General features: G+C 44.8%; 1 non-coding gene across 1 annotated transcript; it reads right to left on the bottom strand.

Annotated features, from left to right (window-relative positions):
• Positions 1–3,989: 3,989 nt before the first annotated feature.
• On the bottom strand, positions 3,990–4,189 carry LOC118586439. Its single transcript, XR_004945326.1, has one exon. It is a non-coding gene; the product is annotated as a small nucleolar RNA SNORA73 family (small nucleolar RNA).
• Between the last annotated feature and the right edge of the window lie 1,827 nt (positions 4,190–6,016).

The following is a 6,016-nucleotide window of genomic DNA, read 5'->3' as shown; positions in this document are numbered from 1 at the left end:
GCTTCAGACCTATTTATAGCTTTAGGCAATGACAGTGACAAACAGGGGAAGCCTCCAGTCTTCATCTTGGGATTTTAGAGAAGGTAGCTGTAGTGGCCGGAAATCAAATTCAACACCCACCATACAACATGCCTTCTCATCAAGTGTGGCTTTCTCAGATGATGTGACCTGTATCTATTTTTTTTTTTTTAATCCCACTTACATCACAGTCTCCTGGGCTCTGAAAACAGGTTCCCTAACACCAGAAGAGATTTCTGTGTTGGTGAATGCCCTGGTACATTCATCAAGTCCTCAGCACACACATCCACACACTTACACATCACCCCCACACACTGTTACTATCTGTGTGGGCTCATTATTTGAATGGCTAACTGTGACTGACCTGGGCAGTAGCAGATAGTGAGCAAGGAAGAGAAAGCTCCTACTGAAATTCTAACAAACAATATCCAAGAAAACACTTTTTCAAACCAAGCATGATGGAGTACACCTGCACACAGGAAGTAGAGACGGGATCAGAAGTTCATGGCCATCCTTAGCTACATAGCAAGTTAAGACTATGTTAACTCAAGGTACATGAAACACCATCTCAGAAACAAATTTCTAAGGTAGTTATCAGGTGTTAACATAGTGTACTGTGAAGAAAGCAAAACACACTGATTTCTAAAGGTGAAAGGCGACTTTCAGTTAATGCTGTGACTTAGGACAGGTGCAGCCCACTCCTTAGTGCTTAAAGAAAATTGGGGGCTGGAGCTGGCTCCGAGGTTCAGAGCACTTGCTCTTGCAAAGGTCCTGGGTTTGATTTCTGGCCTGCATATGACAGCTCACAACCTTCTGGAATTTCAACCCCAGGAGATTGAATGTTCTCTTCTGGCCTCTTAGGGCACCCAGTCTACACACAGAGAACACATATACACACAGGCACAACACAAACACATTAAACTTTGTTTCAAATCTCAAAACAATCTTGAAATTACATTTTTGTTTTTGTTTTTTCGAGACAGGGTTTCTCTGTGTAGTTTTGGTGTCTGTCCTGGATCTTGCCCTGTAGACCAAGCTGGCCTCGAACTCACAGAGATCCGCCTGGGTCTGCCTCTCGAGTGCTGGGATTAAAGTCGTGCGCCACCGCCGCCACCGGCGAAATTACTTTTTTTTTTTTAAAAAAAAATTTATTCTAAAGCTCCATTACGTTGCAAATGTATTCCCTTATACATCGGGAGCTATGGTGCCATCCCTCAGACATGGGAAGACCTGGGACACAATGACAAACACACTGGCTGTTGTGGTGACAATGACCCAATAGTTATTTGTGAAATTGGAAGCAAAGTGTGTAAGAGGTGATAATAGTCAGGGGGAGAGTTCTGGACATATTGGCTATGACTGATGAAGCTGGAACCAACTGGGAAATTACATTTTTAAATGTATTTGTGCTGTATGGAAAACAGAGGACAACTTTTGAGAGTCAGTTCTCTGCTTCTACGATGTGAGTTCCAGGTATGGGGCTCAGGTGGTCAGGCTCGGCAGCGCGTTCCTTTTCCTGCTGAGCTGTTTCAGGGCCCCCAGAATTGTTACTAGTATGGAGTTTGGATACTGCACACATTTCAATGACTCCACCCATGAATGGCATAGTGCACTCTCAGATCACCTACTCCTCTCTCAAAAACAGTTGGGGCTGGAGGGATGGCCCATTGGTTAAGAGTGCTTGCAGGGGACCTAAGTTTGATTCCCAGCCCCCACAGCAGATGACTCCCAACCCCCTGCAACTCTAGCTCCAGCTCTGACACCCTCTTCTTGTCTCCTTGGGTGCATACACTCATGTATGTATATCTCTCTGTCTCTCAAACCCAGGTTTGAGCCTGTATTTCAAACTACTCAAGAACTGAGGCAGGAGAATTATAAACTCAAGGCCCACCTGGACTATAGAACCAGAGAAGCCTGGGTAACTTAGTGTGATGCTTAGTTAGATTAGACACCCAAGAAATTGGGGGAGGGGGGCGGGCAGGGCCTGTGACAGATAAAAGGGAGAGAGCCGAATAGTTGGGAGGACCTTCAGATCACCTAGTACAGGTCTGACATAGGAGAAAATGATGGAAAGGCTGAGTAGGTAGGAGAGCCCCTGACAAGTGTGTCCAACCAAGCCAGCAAGGAATTCTCCAGAAAAAGATTTCCTGTTAGCAGAGTCCTACAGAGAGCAGACTTAGCCCACCTCCGGTACCCATTCTGTTCAGCACTGAGTGTGGGGCACAGAAGGCAGCGACAGACAGTGTCTCAGATCTGCAGATAAAAAAGATGAAGCAGCTAGACACTGTCAGCCAGCCATGTTCGTCCAAACCAGCTTTGGAACAGGCTGGGGAGGTGGCTAGGTAATGAAGGGCCCTTGCTGCTCTTCCAGAGGACCACAGTTTGGTTCCCAGCACCTATACTTCGTGATTAACAACACCTGTAATAACAATGCCAAGGGATCCATTACCTTTCCCTTTTTCTGGCTTCTGTGGGCACTGACACACATGGTATTCATGAACACACACACACACACACACACACACACACACACACACACACACACACATCTTGGGGCTAAAGAGATGGCTCAGTGGTTAAAAACACCGGCTGCTCTTTCAGAAGACCTGGGTTTAATTCCTAGCACCACATGAAGGCACAATGGTTTGTAATTTCAGTCCCAGATGATCAGTCTCTTCTGGCTTCTGAGGGCATCAGGCACGCACATGGCATACAGACATACAAACAGGTAAAACACTCATACATAAAAGCTTTTTTAAAAAATTAGTAAGTATGAGTTGGGGATTTAGCTCAGTGGTAGAGCACTTGTCTAGCAAGTGCAAGACCCTGGGTTTGATCCTCAGCTCAAAAAAAAAAAAAAAAAAACCCTTAGAAAAAAATTAGTAAGTAAAATTTAAAATCAAAGCAAACTATAAATGGGTGCATTTCAAGAGAAAGTCTCCTTTTGCAAATTAAACCTGATGCAGGTCAGAAATACATCTCTCTTTTTTTAAGATTTATTTTTAGCTCATGTATTTTGAGTATTTATATGCACATACAAATGTGCACCATGTGTGGTGTATGGGTGGTGCCTTTCTCTGTACTCCAGAAAAAGGTGTTACTGTCATAGGAAACTGTGAGCTGCCATGTGGGTGCTGTGAATCAAATCTGGGTCCTCTGCAAAGCAATAAGTGCTTTTAATGACTGAACTATCTTTGTTGTTATTACTGTTTGTTTTTTACAGACTGGGTCTGACAATGTACCTCGGCCTGGCCTGGAACTTGGTCTGTAAACCAGGCTGGCCTCAAACTCACAGATTTGCTTTCCAAAAACAGCCAGGCAATGGTGGTGAATGCCTTTGATCCCAGCACTCAGGAGGCAGAGGCAGGTGGATCTCTGTGAGTTTGAAGCCAGCCTGGTCTACAGAGTGAGTTCCAGGACAGCCAGCTGTTAAACAGAGATCTGGCGGAATCTGCTTTCTTGAGACAAGATCTCTCTATACAGCCCAGGCTGTTGTCGAACTCGGTCCTCAGCCTCTCAAGTGCTAGGACTGGTTGTGATGACCACACCCAACTTCAACAATGTTAAACCATAGCCAACAAGTAGGAATGCTCCATGATCTCTATAAGGAACTGATTGACTGAAGTACAGCACACTATAAAATAAATACCAGTAGCTATTCAAGTGCTGGTGTGGATGAGTATTATTAACATGGAAAATATTCAAGGAATTTTATTAGTGAAAATCATAACAAAGATGTATATGTAGTATAAGTTTGTTTTTGTGAAAGGTTACTAATTTACATATGGTAAAGACATTGAAAACTGCCTTAGGCAACTTACAGCTTGACCCTTCTGAGTAGTGAGTTGATAGTGAGTCTCACCTTTTTTTTTTTTTTTTAAATTTTTATCGCATTTTTTTTCAGTAAGTAAAATTCTAAAGCAACTTTAGAAACAAACCCGTCAGACTCACTCCCAGATTTCGAGATTTAAGACTGTTTCCTGCATGGTTTGTCTCCTCAGTCATCATCCACAGGACTCTGAGAAGTCGTAGGAATATGCAGACGCAGACTCGAAGCCCAGCTTCATCTCCAACGTTGTGGAAAGGGACTGTACATCACGGGGCAGAGCACTATGCTCCCCTATGCCACTAGGACAGAGCCTGAGGGGAGTGACCTCCCAGGGTATCCTGGGGAGAGTGACCTCCCGGGGTTTCCACGTTGAACTTTTGTTTTTTTTAAGATTTATTTATTTATTATGTATACAGCATATATGACTGCAGGCCAGAAGAGGGCACCAGATCTCATTACAGATGGTTCCGAGCCACCATGTGGTTGCTGGGAATTGAACTCAGGACCTCTGGAAGAGCAGTCAGTGCTCTTATCCTCTGAGCCATCTCTCCAGCCCCTTGTTTTGTTTTTTGAGACAGGGTTTCTCTGTAGCTTTGAAGCCTATCCTGGACTAGCTCTGTAGACCAGGCTGGCCTCGAACTCACGGAGATCCACCTGCCTCTGCCTCCTGAGTGCTGGGATTAAAGTATGTGCCACCATCACCCAGCACAAATATTATTTCTATTGTAAGAAACAAATGCCCTGCACACATTTGTAGTCCCAGCAGTTGGCAGAGGAAGGGGCAGAATAGAATTCAAGGTCAGCCTTAGCTACACTTGAATCAAGGTCAGGTCCCAGCCTGTCTCCAAGGTGGGGTTTGGGTGCTGGGAGCCCTAAATTTTAAAGCAAAATACAATAGGCCCTAGGCCTATCATCTCTCAACTTTAGGGAAATTGCCCAGAAATCCTTAGCAAAAGGATGTCTTTGTCTTTTGCATCTTTTCTAATTAATCCTGCTTTTCTTTAAGTATGGAAAGAATGTAAAGTCGTCTTCATTTAATTCTATTTCTGATTAGTTTTTAGAATAGCAGTATTATTATTTTTGAGGTACTGACAAGATGATATGGTGAGTAAAGGCACTTAGGGGAGCCCCACACGTAAACACATATATACACACCACAGACACCCCCCATATAAACACACACTACAGACACAGTAAAAATGTTGATATCAATTGTCCTGATCATCTCTCTCTCTCTCTCTCTCTCTCTCTCTCTCTCTCTCTCTCTCTCTCTCTCTCACACACACACACACACACACACACACACACACACACACACACACCCTCCGGCAAATACATACAATACAATGATACTGTATTGTTCAACAGCTCGTTTGTGAGCTGAGGCTCTGGCGGAAGCAGCTGACACTCTGCAGGTATGAACATATACTGTTTGGGAGTCTGACAAGTTTGCAAAGGGCCTTATGCTGCATCATAAGATGGCAGGATTGCATGAGGAAGAGGCCCATCTGGTGGGGCTACCTCACTTTCTAACAACCTGTTCTGTCAGTGGCAAGTCCAGTTTCTCAACACCTTACTCACTCCCTTGAGATGGGCATTAATTGCTGCTGGAGGCGCTGCCCTCATAACCCAGTTAGCTCCTCTCTGGTTTTACCGCTCAGAAATTCCACCATCTCTCAATACCAGTTACCTTGAGGACCAGGCCTTAGGGCTACAAACCACACCAATACCCGGGCCTCACCGATATGCATGGTCTGAGCCATTCATCACTGTGTGGACTAAAGGATGTGTGGTGAAGAGCAGCTGTCTCAAAAAGCCCCAAAGGAGAAAAATGGCAGTGAGGTTAGACCACATTTGGGACATCATGGACAGTTCCCAGTGTCCTCAGAAAACCCAGAGGGGACTGTGGGCACTGCCTGAAGACAGCAGCCCCAACCAGAGGCTAAGGAAGCTGGGCCCTTTGGAAGTAGTTTCCAAATTGCAACGAAGAAACTTGTTTTGGCTATTTGTTCCCAGTGAAATATGGGCATTACCTGGCTCACTCTCACGTGTCCAAAGCAGGAGAGCCTTGGCACAAAACAGGCACTAAAAGAACCTTGCTAAAGCAAAGCGCATTGGGCTCTCCTGAAAGTGGAACACTCAGTTAGGACTGTGCCATGCTTCCCAGCA

The sequence above is a fragment of the Onychomys torridus genome, chromosome 6, assembly GCF_903995425.1.
Source record: "Onychomys torridus chromosome 6, mOncTor1.1, whole genome shotgun sequence".
In the NCBI taxonomy this organism is placed as follows: Eukaryota; Metazoa; Chordata; class Mammalia; order Rodentia; family Cricetidae; genus Onychomys; species Onychomys torridus.
This window is presented reverse-complemented; position numbering and strand designations above follow the sequence as displayed.